We start from the raw sequence: 21,888 nt of genomic DNA, 5'->3' as shown, positions 1-21,888 counted from the left end.
TGCCAACTGATGGCATTTGTAAGACTGATCAGGATCCTGATCCATCTTACAAATGCATTGAAATGCTGGATCCATCTTTCCGGTGTCATCCGGAAAAACGGATCCGGCATTTATTTTTTTCACTTTTTTTTAAAATACATTCCTATGGAAAACAAATGCATTCAGGCAAGTGGTCCGTTATTTGGGCCGGAGATAAAACCATAGCATGCTGCGGTTTCATCACTGTCCTGATCAGTCAAAAAGACTGAACTGAAGACATCCTGATGCATCCTGAACGGATTGCTCTCCATTCAGAATGCATGGGGATAAAACTGATCAGTTATTTTCCGGTATTGAGCAATATTCATGCTGTCTAATCACCACCTTGATATGCCACACCTATGAGGTGGGATTGATTATCTCAGCAAAGGAGAAGTGCTCACTTACACAGATTTAGAAAGATTTGTGAACAATATAGTAATGGGTCTTTTGGGTATGTAGAAAATGTTTCAGATCTTTGAGTTCAGCTCATGCAAAATTGGAGCAAAACCGAAAGTGTTGCGTTTATATTTTTGCTCAGTGTATGTATACTAATGCCAGAAGCCTGACTAATAAAACTGGGGAACTGGAATTAGTTATGTGTGAGGAGGACTATGACATTGTGGAAATAACTGAGACATGGCTGGATGATAGCTATGACTGGGCGGTTAATGTACAGGGTTACAGTCTGTTTAGAAAGGATCGCCAAAACCCGAGAGGAGGAGAGGTCTGCCTTTATGTAAAGTCCTGTCTAAAGCCCACACTCCGGGAAGATATAAGTGAGGGACATGAACATGTGGAGTCACTGTGGGTAGAAATACATGGAGGCAAAAACAATAATAAATTACTAATAGGAGTTTATTATAAACTACCTAATATACTAGAGTCCACAGAAAATCTGCTACTAAACGAGATAGATGAGGCGGCAAATCATAATGAGTTGGTTATTATGGGGAACTTTAACTACCCAGATATAGACAGGGAAACTGAAACTTGTATATCTCATAAAGGAAACAGGTTCTTGGCAATAACCAAAGACAATTACCTTTCCCAACTGGTTGGAAGCACTGAAATTATACGGAAAAAAATGTGTAAAAAACAAACAAAAGCGGCCAAACTAGAGACCGAGAGATTAATTGCTAAAGAGAGCAAAACAAACCCTAAAATGTTTTTTAATTATATAAATGGCAAAAAGTATAAATCTGAAGGTGTTGGCCCTCTACAGAGTAATGAGGGGGGAGTTGCAGAGAGTGATGAGGAGAAAGCAAAGCTATAAAATATTTTTTTTCTCCACTGTATTTACTGAAAAAAATAAACTGTCAGATGAAATGCAGAATGTAAAATTTAATTCCCCATTAAAAGTGCCCTGTCTGACCCAGGAAGAAGTAGAGCAGCGTCTTAAAAAGATTAAAATAGACAAATCGCCAGGACCAGATGGCATACACCCCCATATCCTAAGAGCATTAAGTAATGTCATAGCCAGACCCTTATTTCTGATATTTAAGGACTCTATACTGACAGGGAGTGTTCCACAGGATTGGCGCATAGCATATTTAGTGCCAATATTCAAAAAGGGTCCAAAAACAGAGCCTGGAAACTATAGGCCGGTAAGTTTAACATCTGTTGTGGGTAAACTGTTTGAAGGTTTTCTAAGAGATGCTATCTTGGAGTACAACAAGGAAAATAAGCAAATAATGCCATATCATCATGGCTTTATGAGGGATCGGTCATGTCAAACTAATTTAATCAGTTTCTATGAGGAGGTAAATTCTAGACTTGACAGCGGCGAATCAATGGATGTCGTATATCTGGACTTCTCCAAAGCATTTAACACTGTACAGCATAAAAGGTTAGTATATAAAATGAGAATGCTTGGACTGGGAGAAAATATCTGTATGTGGGTAAGTAACTGTCTCAGTGATAGAAAACAGAGGGTGGTTATTAACGGTGCACACTCAGATTGGGTCACTATCATTAGTGGAGTACCTCAGGGGTCAGTATTGGACCCTATTCTCTTCTACACTCACCTAAAGAATTATTAGGAACACCTGTTCTATTTCTCATTAATGCAATTATCTAGTCAACCAATCACATGGCAGTTGCTTCAATGCATTTAGGGGTGTGGTCCTGGTCAAGACAATCTCCTGAACTCCAAACTGAATGTCAGAATGGGAAAGAAAGGTGATTTTTAGCAATTTTGAGCGTGGCATGGTTGTTGATGCCATGAGTATTTCACAATCTGCTCAGTTACTGGGATTTTCTCGCACAACCATTTCTAGGGTTTACAAAGAATGGTGTGAAAAGGGAAAAACATCCAGTATGCGGCAGTCCTGTGGGCAAAAATGCCTTGTGGATGCTAGAGGTCAGAGGAGAATGGGCCGACTGATTCAAGCTGAAAGAAGAGCAACGTTGACTGAAATAACCACTCGTTACAACCGAGGTATGCAGCAAAGCATTTGTGAAGCCACAACACGCACAACCTTGAGGCGGATGGGCTACAACAGCAGAAGACCCCACCGGGTACCACTCATCTCCACTACAAATAGGAAAAAGAGGCTACAATTTGCACGAGCTCACCAAAATTGGACTGTTGAAGACTGGAAAAATGTTGCCTGGTCTGATGAGTCTCGATTTCTGTTGAGACATTCAAATGGTAGAGTCCGAATTTGGTGTAAACAGAATGAGAACATGTATCCATCCTCTGATGGCTACTTCCAGCAGGATAATGCACCATGTCACAAAGCTCGAATCATTTCAAATTGGTTTCTTGAACATGACAATGAGTTCACTGTACTAAAATGGCCCCCACAGTCACCAGATCTCAACCCAATAGAGCATCTTTGGGATGTGGTGGAACGGGAGCTTCATGCCCTGGATGTGCATCCCTCAAATCTCCATCAACTGCAAGATGCTATCCTATCACTATGGGCCAACATTTCTAAAGAATGCTATCAGCACCTTGTTGAATCAATGCCACGTAGAATTAAGGCAGTTCTGAAGGCAAAAGGGGGTCCAACACCGTATTAGTATGGTGTTCCTAATAATTCTTTAGGTGAGTGTATATATATATTAATGATCTTGTAGAAGGCTTGCACAGTAAAATATCAGTTTTTGCTGATGACACTAAACTGTGTAAAGTAATTGACACAGAAGAGGACAGTATACTGCTACAGAGGGATCTGGATAGATTGGAGGCTTGGGCAGATAAGTGGCAGATGAGGTTTAACACTGACAAATGTAAAGTTATGCTTATGGGAAGGAATAATGCAAGTCACCCGTCCCGTACATACTAAATGGTAAACACTGGGTAACACGGAAAAGGACCTAGGAATTTTAGTGAACAGCAAACTAAGCTGTAAAAACCAGTGTCAGGCAGCTGCTGCCAAGGCCAATAAGATAATGGGTTGCATCAAAAGGGGCATAAATGCCCGTGATGAGAACATAGTCCTACCACTTTACAAATCACTAGTCAGACTACACATGGAGTACTGTGTACAGTTCTGGGCTCCTGTGAACAAGGCAGACATAGCAGAGCTGGAGAGGGTACAGAGGAGGGCAACTAAGGTAATAACTGGAATGGATGGACTACAGTAGTCTGAAAGATTATCAACATTAGGGTTATTCACTTTAGAAAAAAGACGACTGAGGGGAGATCTAATTACTATGTATAAATATATCAGGGGTCAGTACAGAGATCTCTCCCATCATCTATTTATCCCCAGGACTGTGACTAGGGGACATCCTCTGCGTCTGGAGGAAAGAAAGTTTGTACAGAAACATAGAAGAGGATTCTTTACGGTAAGAGCAGTGAGACTATGGAACTCTCTGCCTGAAGAAGTGGTGATGGTGAGTTCACTAAAAGAGTTCAAGCGGGGCCTGGATATATTTCTGGAGTGTAATAATACTACAGGCTATAGCTACTAGAGAGGGGTCGTTGATCAAGGGAGTTATTCTGATTTCCTGATTGGAGGAATTTTTTTCCCCTTAAGTGGGGAAAATTTGCTACTACCTCACAGTTTTTTTTCCCCCTTCCTCTGGATCCACTTGCAGGAATAACAAGCCGAACTGGATGTACAAATGTCTTTTTTCGGCCTTATATACTATGTTACTGTGTTACAATGTTACTTTCTGCACTACATACATACAGTCAGGTCCGTAAATATTTTGGGACATCGACACAATTCTAACACTTTTGGCTCTATACACCAACACAAAGGATTTTAAATGAAATGAACAAGACGTGCTTTAACTGCAGACTGTCAGGTTTAATTTGAGGGTATTTACATCCAAATCAGGTTAACGGTGTAGGAATTACAACAGTTTGCATATGTCCCTCCCACTTGTTAAGGGACCAAAAGTAATGGGACATAATAATAATCATAAATCAAACTTTCACTTTTTAATACTTGGTTGCAAATCCTTTGCAGTCAATTACAGCCTGAAGTCTGGAACGCATAGACATCACCAGACGCTGGGTTTTATCCCTGGTGATGCTCTGCCAGACCTCTACTGCAACTATCTTCAGTTCCTGCTTGTTCTTGGGGCATTTTCCCTACAGTTTTGTCTTCAGCAAGTGAAATGCATGCTCAATCGGATTCAGGTCAGGTGATTGACTTGGCCATGGCATAACATTCCACTTCTTTCCCTTAAAAAACTCTTTGCTTGCTTTTGCAGTATGCTTTGAGTCATTGTCCATCTGCACTGTGAAGCGCCGTCCAATGATTTCTGAAGCATTTGGCTGAATATGAGCAGATCATATTGCCCGAAACACTTGAGAATTCATCCTGCTGCTTTTGTCAGCAGTCACATCATCAATAAATACAAGAGAACCAGTTCCATTGGCAGCCATACATGCTGAGGTGGTATGCTTAGGATCATGAGCAGTTCCTTTCCTTCTCTATACTCTTCTCTTCCCATCACTCTGGTACAAGTTGATCTTGGTCTCATCTGTCCCTAGGATGTTGTTCCAGAACTGTGAAGGCTTTTTTAGATGTCGTTTGGCAAACTCTAATCTGGCCTTCCTGTTTTTGAGGCTCACCAATGGTTTACATCTTGTGGTGAAATCTCTGTATTCGCTCTGGTGAAGTCTTCTCTTGATTGTTGACACAGGTGTTTTCCGTGGTCTTCCAGGTCTTTTGGTGTTTCTGAGCTCACCGGTGCGTTCCTTCTTTTTAAGAATGTTCCAAACAGTTGTTTTGGCCACGCCTAATGTTTTTGCTATCTCTCTGATGGGTTTGTTTTGTTTTTTCAGCCTAATGATGGCTTGCTTCACTGATAGTGACAGCTCTTTGGATCTCATCTTGAGAGTTGACAGCAACAGATTCCAAATGCAAATAGCACACTTGAAATGAACTCTGGACCTTTTATCTGCTCATTGTAATTGGGATAATGAGGGAATAACACACACGTGGCCATGGAACAGCTGAGAAGCCAACTGTCCCATTACTTTTGGTCCCGTAACAAGTGGGAGGTACATATGCAAACTGTTGTAATTCCTACACCGTTCACCTGATTTGGATGTAAATACCCTCATATTAAAGCTGAGAGTCCGCAGTTAAAGCACATCTTGTTCATTTCATTTCAAATCCATTGTGGTGGTGTATAGAGCCATAAGATGTCCCAATATTTATGGACCTGACTGTATATTCAATGTACAGCACCTCAACCAGCCTATGTTCATATAGATTATTAAAGAAACATCCCCATTTATAGTTATAGAAACGATCAGAGCTGAGATGACTTCTAGGTATAGAGGAAAGATGCCAGTGTCCTCTTTTCCCAAGGACCTACCTTCTCAAAGTTGCTGCAAGGTCCCTCATATTCAATCCTCTGGTAGCATCTTACTGCTGTGTGAGCAGGTAATATTTGAATGTATCCGTACAGTGGGCCCCCAAAATAAATTTTACTGATGGGCCCTAGGCATCCCAGTCCAACATCTTTAGTTCCTTTACTTACCAGCACCCTCCCTACATTTTGCAATCTACAGAAACATCAAATCTTGTTGCTATCCTCATTTCTGCGCCCCTGTTACTGTATCTGCTGTGTTGCTAGTGTGATTTATGCAGAATAAAAAAAAAATTCTCTGAAGGGGATCACACTGTTCTCCTGCATTTTTGTCTGTATCACCAATTACCTCATCCAGGTATAACAAAGTGCATTTTTTCTCTATTTACATTGTGTCATCGTCTGGCAGAGATTCCTCATAGAGCTCAATGGGACTGGGCCAGATGGACAGACGGGCTCACTGTGCTGACATGTGGCTCTGTACTGGAAACCTATCACATTTGGATTTACCAAAGGTGATCTCATCCTACATATGGCAGCTCTGCTGGGATCTACAGAACTAAAATTCACTATATTCTACTGTAAAACTTTATTTCTTGTTGATTTAAAGTTACTCTATGTTTTTGGCAAATAAATGTATTGCATTATTCTATGTATATCTAATTGTAGAATTCTTGAATATCACTATTTGCAAATTATCTACTTGCTGTCATTCAATAGACAACTTAATTTTTTACTTTCAAGGGATAAAAATCTGCCATAATCAGGGGCCTAGCTATTAGAGGGGTGGGGTATGTGCCCCAAGTTCTGGAGGCCAGGAATGTGGGACGACAACAAGTAATTTTGATACAAGTATTTAGTAATGTATTTAGATACAAGGCTAGGGCAACAAATTAAATCTTTGCCCTGTGTAAAGGAAAACCTGGCCACATCTCCGGCCGTGGTCATGTAATGGTCACATAGATGAACTTTACAACATACAGCTATGATAGTGGTTGTAGTCCCACAGTGGCTAATCCCTACTCCACTTCTCCCCCCAGGCTGCGTGGGCAGTAAATTGAGAGGTGCGATCTTTCTTCCCCCTCAGTGCACACCCTGGACTTTGGGGTGTCAAGGTAGGGAACTGTGAGCCCTGTACTCCTGCCTAGAACTGTCCCTACCTATTTGCCCAATCTGCCTTAATCGGCAGCCTGCAACTGGATGGCAGTCCTTTCCTATATATGTACTGGGTCCGAATCAGGGAGGGGAACATAGGGGAACAAAATAACAGATTACTAGTGACAGAATGGCACAGAGGGTAAAGACAGAACCAGGAAAAATACCAAGCCTTGGTCAATACCAGGAGAGTCCATACCAAATCAGATTCAGAAACAATAACACTAACTAGGGACAGCCAGAGATCAAAACCAGGGGATCACATCAAATCCAAGGGGTCAAACACAAGTCAGAGTCAGTGTACAAGCTAGGGTCAGGAATCCAAATTTCACAGGAACAAATCCAAATGATGAAGCCAATCACAGGCAACCTGTGACCAGCAGACAGATTGTTTAAATAGACAGCACCTCCTGGCTATGTGACCCATTCAGCATCAAATGACTGATGACATCAGTGTACCTCTGATTGGCTAGCGCTTCCTGAACCAGGAAGCCTGGCCTTGTTGTCCTGACAACTGAATGCCTGCTGAGGGCAACCCAGCCACCACCAGGCAGAATGTGGCACAGGGATATTCTGCCTGGTTGTGGCTGGGGTGCCCTTCATGTTGGGTGAACAGTTTTCAGGGTTCAAAGAAGGAGAACAGCAGCCCAGGATCAGGATGTGGAGACCAATGACCAGGCAGTAATTATTACAATAAATTCTCTCTTTATTCAATAGATGTTGAGCATTGCAGGGCAAATCCAAGAAGTAGGCACAGTTTTCAAGTACGTCACAACAAGGCAGTTGTTCTCCAGAAAGCTCTATATAAGGGATTGGCAGTATTATGGTCCTCTGTAAGTTTCTTTCTAGGTACTGTATACCATGCAATCTCCCAAAAGACCAAAGGCATGCAAATCCTTTCTCTATATTCCTGCAGTTCCTAACTGCGGCGCACAGTCTCTGAAATGTGGCAGGCGCCAAAAGCAATAAACCTTAACCATGGGCAGTAATCCAAAGCTGTGTGTTTTACCTTTACTTTCTCAGTCCAAACACAGCATTTTTAGACCTCAATCATCTATAGCAATTCAGTGCTTCTTCAAAGTTGCTTTTCTGACAACTTTTCCTCTCAGGAATGGTGTCTTCCTTAGAGAAGAGTTCTTCCTAGGCCTACTTGGCAGCAGTACACACCAAACAGGTCTTCGGACTAGCCTGATTGCTAGGAACTCCCTACTACACTAGCCAGCGGAATATGGGGCTAGCCCACTACCTGGCAAATGTTACCAAGGCTACCAGCTTAAAGGGGTTGTCCGGTTTCCCATATTGGTGACCTCCATGATGATATCCTCAGGATAGGCCATCAATATCAGATCGGTGGGGATTTGACTCCCGGTACAGCGTCCGGTCAGCTGTTTGAAGAGAAAGCAGCACTCTTCTCACTGTTTACCTGCTAGCTGTCGCCATTGCAGTGGCGAGAAGATATAATTACAGCTTCTCCATTCCATTCAGTTTAATTGGACAGTGTAAAACTACAACTACACCTTTTCATTAAAGTAAGGATAGGTCATAAATATTGAAAAGTGGACAACCCCTTTAACTATTTCCTCTCATACATAGCCTTTCTAAATCAAAGGGTGCATAAGTCACAGTTAGTATAATGTTAAACATTTTAAAGTAGTGAGCCTGAGAATTTTAGCATTAACCCTTTAGCAGTGATCCAGCGGGTCACTCCACACCAGAAAATATAAATTATAAATCATTACATTGATCTCTCTTGTCCTCTCCAGTTAAATACTGTTTCTTAAAGGGGTTGTGCAGTGTCAAGATATTGACACTGCTCAACCACTTTAAGCCAGTTAAACACACAAGCTAACTGACAGGAATCTTTTGATTCCCCCATACACATACACTCCCAGTTCAGCTGAGTATTCATATTTGTAAAGAGAGGGGAGGGTCTGTCCTGGCTGCACTGCCTGCTTATACAACAAGCTACAGCCAGGAAGCTCCTCCGCTCTCCTCCCTCCACAGATCCTGCTCAAGGCCTGTGGTTCCCCCCAATATCTGCCACCCGCCCGTGGCCTGCTGCCCCCCTTTGGCCGTCCTCACCCATCTCTGAATCCTCCTTCTGCAAATGGCAGGGGGAGGAGCCGGAGCATCTCCTCTCCTACATAGCGCCCCCTACCTCTTACATCCAGTGATGTCACCTTTGTTGTAGACATTCTCTTTCCTCATCTTCTCCATTCAGACCAGACCGCCATGATGATTTTTCAGCCATCTCCCATCTCTGCAGAGATTGACAAACAGACATTAGTTTCCCACATTTCCATCATTTTCTCATCTTCTGAACACAAAACGCTGGCGGCAGGGCAGACCAGCACCTCCAAAGCGTAGAGCGCAAGTTCGTGCCACGTGTCCAGCTTGGACACCCAGTAGTTGTAAGGCACTGAGGGATGATTGAGGATGCTGACATGGTCTGCTATGTACTCCTTCACCATCTTCCAAAATTTTTCTCTCCTTGTGGCAGTAGGCCGCACATCAGGGTGAGGATGCTGGCGGGGTGTCATGAAACTATCCCAGGCTTTGGAGAGTGTTGCCCTGCCTCTGTTGGAACTGCTGTGTGTCCCCCTTGTATCCCCTCCTCGGTTGGCCAGATGGAAAATTTTGGAGTAATTTTCCAACAAAGATCTTCTGGTATTGCACCATTTTGCTCATCTTCTCCACCAGAGGAATGAGAGATGAGAAGTTCTCTTTGTAGCGGGTGTCGAGAAGGGTGAACAACCAGTAATCCGTGTTGTTTAAAATGTGTATAACGCGCGGGTCGCAGGAAAGGCAGCCTAACATGAAGTCAGCCATGTGTGCCAGAGTACCAACAGGCGAGACTTCACTGTCTTGCAGCGCAGATGTGACAGTTCACTGCAGACACCGTTTATAGGCAAAGTGTGGATAAATTATGGAAAATATATATTTGTTGTCAGTAATATTTTTCTCAATATCTGGTCCTGACCCACACACACGCGCTTGCAGCGCAGATGTGACAATTCACTGCAGACACCGTTTATAGGCAAAGTGTGGATAAATTATGGAAAATATATATTTGTTGTCAGTAATATTTTTCCCAGTAAATTATATTGCTTGGATGCCAGCCTGCCACCACACACAATAGTCCTTAAAAGGACTTTTGGTTCTTTGAAACGTTTTTCTATCGAATATATTGCGATCACACTCCCGAAACTATCTGTCCCTTTCTAAGCGCAGCTCTCCCTGACTCACCATGACTCACAATGAGCCGAGCTATATAGCACCCCATGACGCGTTCCAGCCAGCCAATCACTGTAATGCCAGTAGCCAACATGGCTACTGGCATTACAGTGATGGCAGTACTTACCTGCATGTTTATTGGCTGCTTAGCAGCCGCGTATTGTGAAGGGAGGAGACTCGAGCATGGCGTTCGAGCACATGCGGTACTCAGCCGAGTATCGCCATGTGCCGAGCATAGCAATGCTCGAGCCGAACACGTATTCGGCTGAGCATGCTCACTCAACACTAGTTGCCAAATACCCCAGGGTCCAGGACATCTTGCGGCAGGCCAGGAAAATCTCTGGCCATTTTAGAAGATCTTACATGGCCATGGCTCGCCTTGCTGACATTCAGCGATGACACCACTTGCCCGTCAGACGTCTGATTTGTGACTGCCCGACGCACTGGAACTCCACCTTGTATATGCTTGATAGGCTGCTCCAGCAGAAACGTGCCATTAACGACTACCTGTATGAACTCTGCGGCAGGACAGGTTCTGGGGAGCTTGGTTTCTTTTCACCGAGACAGTGGCTGCTCATGCGCGACGCATGCAGACTTCTGCGGCCATTTGATGAGATCACCAAACTGGTCAGTCTCAGCCAGGGCACCATCAGTGACATTGTATTTCATACCTTCTTTCTGGAGCGTGCATTGTGTCGTGTCATTGATCATAGAAACATAGAAACATAGAATGTGTCGGCAGATAAGAACCATTTGGCCCATCTAGTCTGCCCAATATATCTGAATACTATGGATAGCCCCTGGCCCTATCTTATATGAAGGATAGCCATATGCCTATCCCATGCACGCTTAAACCCCTTCACTGTATTTGCAGCTACCACTTCTGCAGGAAGGCTATTCCATGCATCCACTACTCTCTCAGTAAAGTAATACTTCCTTATATTACTTTTAAACCTTTGCCCCTCTAATTTAAAACTGTGTCCTCTTGTGGTAGTTTTTCTTCTTTTAAATATGCTCTCCTCCTTTACCGAGTTGATTCCCTTTATGTATTTAAAAGTTTCTATCATATCCCCTCTGTCTCTTCTTTCTTCCAAGCTATACATGTTAAGGTCCTTTAACCTTTCCTGGTAAGTTTTATCCTGCAATCCATGTACTAGTTTAGTAGCTCTTCTCTGAACTCTCTCTAGAGTATCTATATCCTTCTGGAGATATGGCCTCCAGTACTGCGCACAATACTCCAAGTGAGGTCTCACCAGTGTTCTGTACAGCGGCATAAGCACTTCACTCTTTCTACTGCTTATACCTCTCCCTATACATCCAAGCATTCTGCTGGCATTTCGTGCTGCCCTATTACATTGTCTTCCCACCTTTAAGTCTTCTGAAATAATTACTCCTAAATCCCTTTCCTCAGATCAAGCCGTCGAGGAGCAGGAAGATGAAGAAGTCGCTGAATGAATTCCCAGGGGGGCTCCTCAATCTGAGACGAGTCAGCAGGAGTCTGAAGAGGAATCTGAAGAGGAGTCAGAGGAGGATGGTGCCTGGGGGGAGGAGGAGGAGCAAGAAGAGCAGGCTTTAAACTTTTCTGGGATCCCTGGTGTTGTCCATGGATGGGGGGAGGATACTGAGGACGACATTCTTCTGGGAGGGGAGCAGGAGCCAGGATTCCAATTAAGTGCAAATGGGGGCCTTCATGCTCCAGTGTTTGAAGAGGGACACCCGTATAAAAAGCTTAAAGGGCAAGGACCAGTAAACATAGAATGTGTCGGCAGATAAGAACCATTTGGCCCATCTAGTCTTCCCAATATACTGAATACTATGAATAGCCCTTGGCCCTATCTTATATGAAGGATGGCCTTATGCCTATACCATGCACGCTTAAATTCCTTCACTGTATTTGCAGCTACCACTTCTGCAGGAAGGCTATTCCATGCATCCACTACTCTCTCAGTAAAGTAATACTTCCTGATATTACTTTTAAACCTTTGCCCCTCTAATAAAAGGACTTTTGGTTCTTTGAAACGTTTTTCTATCGAACATATTGCGATCACACTCCCGAAACTATCTGTCCCTTTCTAAGTGCAGCTCTCCCTGACTCACCATGACTCTCCCTGTTCTCCCTGACTCACCATGACTCAAAATGACTCAGTACTCAGTACTGGGTGGCAACATACTTAGACCCCCGGTGCAAACACAAAATGGCAGACATGTTACTAGCATCACAGAGGGCTGGCAGAATGCAGCATTTCCAGGCCTTGCTTCGAGAGATGCTGCATTCTGCTGTTGCGGGCGCTGGCAGAGGAATTTCCACCCACAGAGAAACAGTTGCGAGAACCAATCCTCCAGCGCATGCAAGAAGAGGGCGGTATGAAGATGTGTTGGTCACTTCGGATATGAGATCATTCTTGCAGCCAACCCATCGAGAGACGCCCTCCAGATCCAGCCTCAGGGAACGCCTAGACCGACAAGTGTCCGACTACATCGGGTTAACGTCCAATGTGGACGCTCTGAGAAGCGAGGAACCCCTTGACTACTTGGTGTGCAAGCTTGACCTGTGGCCAGAGCTGGCACAATTTGCCATGGAACTCTTGGCTTTCCCCTGTCCGAAAGGACGTTCAGCGCAGCAGGGGGGATCGTGACCGATAAGCGCACTCGCCTAGCTCACGACAGTGTGAACTGCCTCACATTTATAAAAATGAATGAGGCATGGATCTCGGAGGAATTCAACACCTGTGACGACCATGTGTAATTGAATTTCCTCATGCCAGCCCACACATATCCGCCACCACCCAGAACAAATAATGGTCCCTGCCTAATGTAAATGCCTAATGTTTGGGACCTCAGAGGAATTCAACACCTGTGACAAACACGCGTTATCGAACTTCAACTATTATCATTTGGGGTTCTTTCAAGAGGGGGGATTTCATTAGCCATGTTTTTAATAAAATTTTATATTTTTTGTTCTTTTAAACATATGTATTTGACATGTATTTGTACTAGCCTGCAGTAAAATTGATATCCAATGGCCGTCTAATATACCTCCAGCCACATAATCACTTGATGTTTTCTGTCCGGTGAATGAATTATTTTTGGGGCCTGTAGTCCACTGGCCTGCAGTAAAATTGATATCCATTGACCGTCTAATATACCTCCAGCCACATAATCATTTGATCTTTTCTGTCCGGTGAATGCATAATTTTTGGGGCCTGTAATCTAACTGGCCAACAGTAAAATTGTTATACGGTGAACCCCTAAAGTACCTCCAGCCACATTATCAATTGTTCTTTTCTGTACAGTGAATGAATAATTTTTGGGGCCTGTAATTTAACTGGCCAACAGTAAAATTGTTATACGATGACCGCCTAATGTACCTCCAGCCACATTATCAATTGTTCTTTTCTGTATGGTGAATGAATAATTTTTGGGGCCTGTAGTCCACTGACCTGCAGTAAAATTGATATCCATTGACCGTCTAATATACCTCCGGCCACATAATCATTTGATCTTTTCTGTCCGGTGAATGCATAATTTTTGGGACCTGTAATCTAACTGGCCAACAGTAATATTGTTATACGGTGAATGCCTATTGTACCTCCAGCCACATTATCAATTGTTCTTTTCTGTACGGTGAATGAATAATTTTTGGGGCTTGTAGTCCACTGGCCTGCAGTAAAATTGATATCCATTGACCGTCTAATATACCTCCAGCCACATAATCACTTGATCTTTTCTGTATGGTGAATGCCTAATTGTTGGGGCCTCTGAGGAATTCAACACCTGTAACGACCACGTGTTATCGAATGCAACCTATTATCATTTGGGGTTTATTCAAGAGGGGGGATTTCGTTAGCCGTTTTTAATCAAATTTTATATTTTTAATTCTTTTAAACATATGTATTTGACATGTATTAGTACTGGCCTGCAGTAAAATTGATATCCAATGACCGCCTAATATACCTCCAGCCACATAATAACTTGTTCTTTTCTGTACATTGAATGAATAATTTTTGGGGCCTGTACTCCACTGGCCTGAAGTAAAATTGATATCTAAAACCGTCTAATATACCTCCAGCCACATACTGTAATCACTTGATGTTTTCTGTCCGGTGAATGCCTAATGTTTGGGGCCTGTACTCCCGTGGCCTAAAATAAAAATTTTCTAGGCTCCAGCATGACACATTTTTGAGAGTTTCCATAAAAATGGCCCCTGATTTAAAATACATATTTTTTGTGGGAATTTTTGCCATTGATCCCCCTCTGGTATGTCACTGTCTATGTTGTGGGACGATTTGTGCACTTCTTGTAAGTATTTGGTGGCTGCAAATATGACCTGAAGGTTTTTCAGGTTCGCCTGCCATTAGAGTAAATGGCGCCCGCTGCGAACTTGCGGTTCTTCCATCACTACTTCTATCTCACACAACCCTTATCACAGCTTTAACAAATCAAGGTCTCATATTTAAAGGGAAACTCCAGTCAGAAAGGGGTATTTTTGTTCAAACTCAATATTCATAGAATTTTTTTTTTTTTTTTTGGGCTGTTTTTCATTTTGGCAATACTATACAGCTGGAACTTAAATACAAAATATTGTACTTCAGTCAGCACAAGAGATATCTCTACATGTTGGTAAGGCTGATTAGTCAGCCTGCATTTGTGGGAGGGGCGGAGGCTCTTCATATACGAGCCACAGCCTCACTCACAGGCGTGGGTTCTCAGGTGCATAGCTGCTGCTGGGTGTCATTAGCAAACTAGCTTCTCTGGTGGTAGGAGTCTTTCTTTGCAGCATGGAGCCAGAATAGAGCTTGTTGTTTTGCTCTCTGCTACCGTAGCATGCACGCGCCATACTACGTAAGTAGGTTGGGCCGGGGCCGTCTCTCCTGGCCGGTCGGAACCGACTTTGCTAGCAAACGGGAGGCTTTGCCTCAGAATCTGCTACCTCAGGTTTGCTCGTTGGGGCTAAATACTTCTATTTCTTTTCAACTTGGTTTTGTGTCTCCCCCTCCCCCCGCTACCACCATCCTTAGACTTCACGTATTTCACTGCTCCATGTACTTACAAACCCTGCCGCACTTTTATGCTCTGCTGTTCTCCTGAGCAGCATTTACACTTTCGGCTTTTATTTCATGTCTTATGCTGCATCCGCACGTCTTTACTGTTCAGCACTTTCCTACTCTTGGTTCGTATTCACTCAGATTGGTCTCACATTCAAGCTGCGGTCACCTGTTGGCTGTTACATCTCATTCCGTACCCAGCCGACAGCCGGATCCGTATTACACACCTGTTATTACATGTTGTGTACTCGGTTTACAGCTGCTACTGTTACTCCGTTTTTATTCTCTAGACGCACCACCCTGGTGTTCACACCTTGCTCCACTCACAACCAGAGCTGCATTCATGCGTCGACTGATATACCATGTTTGCTCTGCTCACTGTGAGAGCTGTGTTTACACGTCCGCTGTCACAACATGTTCATACTAGGCTCGTTTCAGAGCTGCATTCACTTTCACCGTTACATCATGTTTATGCTCCACTCACATTTAGAGCTTCTGTTCTACCAATTTCATTCTCGGCCACACCCAGAGGTGCATTCACACTACGCTGTCAAATCATTTTTTCACTCCACCCTCGACCATGAGTTGCATTCATCCGTCTATCGATATATCAGGTTTACTCTACTCACACCCAGACCTGCGTTCACACGTCCTATGCTACTACAGATTCTTTCCATGTCTGCTGTCACATCAAGTTAATATTCCGTTCACATCCAAAGCTGCGTCCGCATGTCTGCTTTTACATCTTGTCCTATACTCCATTCCCATTCCATGTTTTTTAGGTACCACTCGCATCCAATGCCCCATTTGTTGTTACATCATGTGTTGTCCTCTGCTCCCACTCAAAGCTGCATTCTCCTGTTCATTGCTACGTCATGGTTTTACTCAATAATCTCACCTGGGCAGTCTGCACCCACCGCTCTGGTACCTCTCTCCCGACAAACATAACGGCGTTCTTTTCAGGCTTACGTTCCTTTCTTCGTGGTCTGTTACATTCCATAGGCCTACTTTTCTGTTCACCTCAGGGAGATTTTTATTTTTATTTTTTTTTGGTCTTCTTTAATCCTGGTTCATATTCACTCAGACTGGTCTCCTTTAAAAAAAAAAAAAAAAAACTTGCTTTCACTACTGCAGTCCGAGTCGTCCGCCGCTTGTACACCGCCTGTACGCGTCTCCAGGACGGGTAAGCTCCTTCCCTCAGTCCATCCCCTCCACAGGGCTCCTCCAATCAGCGCTCATGTGTTTCCCTGCTTCCGGTCGCGGGGTCGGCGTGCGTTCCAGCGTAGGAACGCATGTTGAGAACCACTGCCGGACTTGTGTGTTTTGAATTACAGGTGGTGTCCTGGTCAGTACTGTGTCATTGCTGCCCAAACTTGCCGGTGCTTGCTCCTCCCGGTTCCTCTATGCTTCCTACAGCGCCATTTTGCAGATCAGGTTCACACACACTGACATCGCTCTTGATAGTGGCTTGCAGCTAAACCAGCTCCTCTATTCCTTGTTGTGGTTGCTAGGAGCTGGTCATACAGTGCAAAATCCTCACGTTGGAGCGCATGCTGGGCTGTGTTTTACATGAATACGGCTCACCTGGGTTGGAAATACACAGCTTCAGCCTAGACACTATGCACAGTCACTGCACGCTGACCATTTGCCTGCCGTCATCTGTACTGATATGTAGTGGTAGTAGGGCCGTTCTGTATGTGTATGTTCATTTATTCATATGCTATGTTTTTTCCTGTTTCCCACTGGATCGCCCAGGCTCGTACCTTCCTCTGTCTCCTGGATCGCCCAGGTTCATACCTTCCTCTGTCTCCTGGATCGCCCAGGCTCATACTACCTACCTCTGTCTCCTGGATCGCCCAGGCTCATACTACCTACCTCTGTCTCCTGGATCGCCCAGGCTCATACTACCTACCTCTGTCTCCTGGATCGCCCAGGCTCATACTACCTACCTCTGTCTCCTGGATCGCCCAGGCTCATACTACCTACCTCTGTCTCCTGGATCGCCCAGGCTCATACTACCTACCTCTGTCTGCTGGATCGCCCAGGCTCATACTACCTACCTCTGTCTGCTGGATCGCCCAGGCTCATACTACCTACCTCTGTCTGCTGGATCGCCCAGGCTCATACTACCTACCTCTGTCTGCTGGATCGCCCAGGCTCATACTACCTACCTCTGTCTGCTGGATCGCCCAGGCTCATACTACCTACCTCTGTCTGCTGGATCGCCCAGGCTGTCATCTCCTCAGTTATTCCTCCTTCTGACTCGACTCGATTTTGTTCTGCTGGGAACGGGTACGTTCGGTTTATTTTTTATGTATCGGGTCCGTCCAGGCCCTTTTCTGCCTAGTACGTTCAGGTCTGGTCTCCCTGCATGTCTACTATTCCATGTTTTTTCCAGGGTCTCCTGCTGTCGGCGGATCCGTCCAGGCTTAGCCTCCTATCCATTACGATACTTCCCCATGATCCGCACAGGCCCATCTACTCTTTCACACTCGTCTTACCCATGCCTGTCCCTTCCTGGTTTACTTTTTCCTGGCACTGCCAGGTCGGTCCTTCACCGGGCTACGTGGTGCGGTATTTCTGGGTCACCCCCTTTTTTTTCAGGTGATGCCAGAAGCAGATCCCGCGTGGTCCCCTCTCCCAGCCTTCAATTCCCGGGTGATGGATTAGAGTTCCTCCTTTCTCACGCCAGGAACCTGGTACAACATTCCCTCTCCTCCAACACGGCCAGGAATTATCAAGCCGGCTATAAAATATATAAAGAATTCGCGGCCCCATGGCTTCGGGGGCCCGGTGACGGCTTCGGGGGCCCGATGACTGTTTTTAGTCCTGCTGGGCTGATTGACTGGTTGGTTGTCCATCTGTGCATCTGGGCTGATTTGGCCCGTATGTATCACATACATACCTGCTTCCCTAATTACCTAATAATCCGTGTTGATCGCTCACTTTATGTTTTGACCGCAAACTGGTCCGGTTCGCCCTACAGCATCATTGTCATGTCTTACACAGATATTTCGTCTTGCTTTAATTGTTCATGCTTTCGTTCAGGTCCTGCCAGAGGAGGAACAAGTAGGGTAATTCCCTCTAGCATTTCAGTCTCTGATCGTAGTCGATCATATCTTGCCAACCAGGTCCCCGCGCAAAGTCTTTAACTTTTTACCACGACCAGGAATTCATTTTCGCCGGTAGCTTCATTGCAATTGCATTCCCTCACTCATGGGAGGGCATAGACAGAATCTTGTATATTATGGCTTCGTAGCTTCTTTCCGCACTAACCTCAGACTCCCTACAACCACGTTGAATCGAGTTTTAGACAAAGTTCAGCATTTCCTCATGGTAGAAGATTCAGATAGTAGGTCGGTAATTCTCAGGGGCACACAGTAGAACAACACGCAGACCACGGCTAGCAGAACTATAGCACGGCTGGGGAACTATTCAAGGATTCTCTTCCTATCTACATAGTTCTTTTTGGCCCTCATTCCGGCATAGTCTAGGCAGTTAGGTTTTGGTCCCACGATCTCCTGAGGCTAGGGCATTGCCAGTACTCCATAGAACCAAAACTTTACAAGGTTCATTTGGTTTTCATGATCCATTTCACAACGTATTCCCGGTCCTCCATTCCGCTTTGGGGCAGTATCCGCAATATTGAGCATCATGTCTCTGGCCTTGTCATCCACAAGATGGGTTGTAGGTCTCCTTCTGGCCTTGCCTCATACACCCTGAATTTTTCGCTTTAGATCCCTGACGCCTTGCAGTTGACTTCGGGATTAGTTTGCACATGTCATTCGAGTTCCTTTTCTACCCTACTTGGCTTGGTTTTTGCCCACTTATAGGCCTACCCACGATCATGGCTTAGGGCACACAACAAGCCATTTAGTCAGGTTAGCTAAGACACGCCTAGCTGGGTTAGGTTTTTCCCGTTGTTTCTCTCCCTAGGGTTCTTCGGATATCTCTTGGCCGTAGCCATGACCACAAGTTGGTAAGGCTGATTAGTCAGCCTGCATTTGTGGGAGGGGCGGAGGCTCTTCATATACGAGCCACAGCCTCACTCACAGGCGTGGGTTCTCAGGTGCCCCACCCTCCCTCCCTTATCTTCTCATTTCCACAGGGCATGCCCACTTATAGGCCTACCCACGATCATGGCTTAGGGCACACAACAAGCCATTTAGTCAGGTTAGCTAAGACACGCCTAGCTGGGTTAGGTTTTTCCCGTTGTTTCTCTCCCTAGGGTTCTTCGGATATCTCTTGGCCGTAGCCATGACCACAAATACAGATAGGCAACCCATTATTTAGTTTACTGCTGATTTGATGAAAGATGTTATCTGCTAGTATAAGGCCCCTTGCAGACGAGTGTGATTAGGTCCGGATGTGTTGCGGATGCGTTCAGTGATAACTGCGCAATTTCGCAGGCAAAGTCATTCAGTTTTGCCTGCGATCGCGTTCAGTTCCGTTTTTATCGCGCTGGTACAATGCGATTTAATGCGTTTTGCACTCGCGTGATAAAAAACTGAATGTATACAAACAACATCTCTTAGCAATCATGCGTGAAAAACGCATCGCATCTGCAATTGCTTGCGGATGCGATTTTCACGCAGCTCCATTCACTTCTATGGGGCCAATGAAAATCGCAGAATATAGAACATGCTGCAGTTTTCACACAACGCACAAGTGATGCGTGAAAACCAACACACATGTACACAGCCCCATTAAAATGAATGGGTCCGGATTCCGTGCGGGCGCAATGCGTTCACATCAAGCATTGCACCCGCGTGGAAATCACGCTCGTGTGAAAGGGGCCTAATAGTAGATTAGTAGAATTAGGATAACAGCAGCTCTGTTTTTCTTTTGATAGGCATAGATAAAGGTGCCCACAGAAGAGCAGTGTACTTATCAGAGTATGGCTACATGCACACGACCGTGGTGTGTTTTGTGGTCCACAAATTGCGGAACGGCACGGACAGCCTTTAATATAACTGCCTTTTCTTGTCCGCAAAGCGCGGACAAAAATAGGACATGTTATTTTTTTTGCGGGGCCATGGAATGGAGCAACGGATGCGGACAGCACATTTTTTGTGGCCCCTTTGAAGTGAATGGGTCCGCATCCGAGCCGCCAAAACTGCGGCTCGGATGCAGACCAAAACAACGGCCGTGTGCATGTCACTTATCTCCTCTCTCTGGTCATAGTGAATGGTCTGACTGAGAAAGTCAAGCGAGACTGTTTGCCATGCTAGAGGTCCACACAAAGAGGACGTTAAGGCTGGGTTCACACGGGCGTTGCGGGAAAATGTGCGGGTGCGTTGCGGGAACACCCGCGATTTTTCCGCGCGAGTTCAAAACATTGTAATGCGTTTTGCACTCGTGTGAGAAAAATCGTGCATGTTTGGTACCCAAACCCGAACTTCTTCACAGAAGTTCAGGCTTGGGATCGGTGTTCTGTAGATTCTATTATTTCCCCTTATAACATAGTTATAAGGGAAAATAATAGCATTCTGAATACAGAATGCATAGTAAACTAGCGCTGGAGGGGTTAAAAAAATAAATAAAAATAATTTAACTCACCTTAGTCCACTTGATCGTGTAGCCCAGCATCTCCTTCTGTCTCCTTTGCTGAACAGGACCTGTGGTGAGCATTAATTACAGGTAAAGGACCTTTGGTGACGTCACTCCGGTCATCACATGATCCATCACCATGGTAGAAGATCATGTGATGGATCATGTGATGACTGGTGTGACGTCACCAAAGGTCCTTTACCTGTAATTAATGCTCACCACAGGTCCTGTTCAGCAAAGGAGACAAAAGGAGATGCCGGGCTATGCGATCAAGTGGACTAAGGTGAGTTAAATAATTATTATTTTTTTTTTAACCCTTCCAGCGCTAGTTTACTATGCATTCTGTATTCAGAATGCTATTATTTTCCCTTATAACCATGTTATAAGGGAAAATAATAATGATCGGGTCTCCATCCCGATCGTCTCCTAGCAACCGTGCGTGAAAATCGCACCGCATCCGCACTTGCTTGCGGATGCTTGCGATTTTCACGCAACTCCATTCACTTCTATGGGGCCTGCGTTGCGTGAAAAACGCAGAATATAGAGCATGCTGCGATTTTCACACAACGCACAAGTGATGCGTGAAAATCACAGCTCATGTGAACAGCCCCATTGAAATGAATAGGTCGGGATTCAGTGCGGGTGCAATACGTTCACCTACCGCATTGCACCCGCGCGGAAATCTCGCCCGTGTGAACGCAGCCTAAAGAGCCAGGAGAAGAAGTAGAATACATGGAATAACTTCAGAAATTATATCCAGAAAACCATCCAACTGTTTTTCGTAAAAAATAACCCATAGAATATTCACATAAAGGCTGTTAATATGTGAAAAAAATTGTTGGTAGTATTCCTTTAATGAGATTTTTTTGTAGTAATAATTGCTTGAGTTTCTGAGAATTGCATGTGGTTTTCTCCACCTCCTAAGACGCACAGAAAACTTTAATCCTGAAATGAGCTGAGGTCTATATGCTCAACAAGAAAAATCTTTTAATTACGTCAGCAAATCAGTGTTTCATTTTTCATTGTGATCACTTGGTTCTCTTTCAACGTCGTAACTGATTTATAATTAAGCTGTAACCACTTTATCCCCGAACACCCAGCA

The 21,888-nt window shown here is 44.6% G+C and overlaps 1 long non-coding RNA gene across 1 annotated transcript; it reads right to left on the bottom strand.

Moving 5' to 3' along the window:
• Positions 1–3,992: 3,992 nt before the first annotated feature.
• LOC121008017 lies at positions 3,993–18,193 on the bottom strand. Its single transcript, XR_005780501.1, has 3 exons — positions 18,183–18,193; positions 8,844–8,854; positions 3,993–4,146 (listed from the first exon to the last, which is right to left on the bottom strand). It is a non-coding gene; the product is annotated as an uncharacterized LOC121008017 (long non-coding RNA).
• Positions 18,194–21,888: the final 3,695 nt, after the last annotated feature.

The sequence above is a fragment of the Bufo bufo genome, chromosome 1 (assembly GCF_905171765.1).
Source record: "Bufo bufo chromosome 1, aBufBuf1.1, whole genome shotgun sequence".
NCBI classification, from domain to species: Eukaryota; Metazoa; Chordata; class Amphibia; order Anura; family Bufonidae; genus Bufo; species Bufo bufo.
Note: the sequence above shows the minus strand (reverse complement) of the source record. Positions and strands in the feature narration are given on the sequence as shown.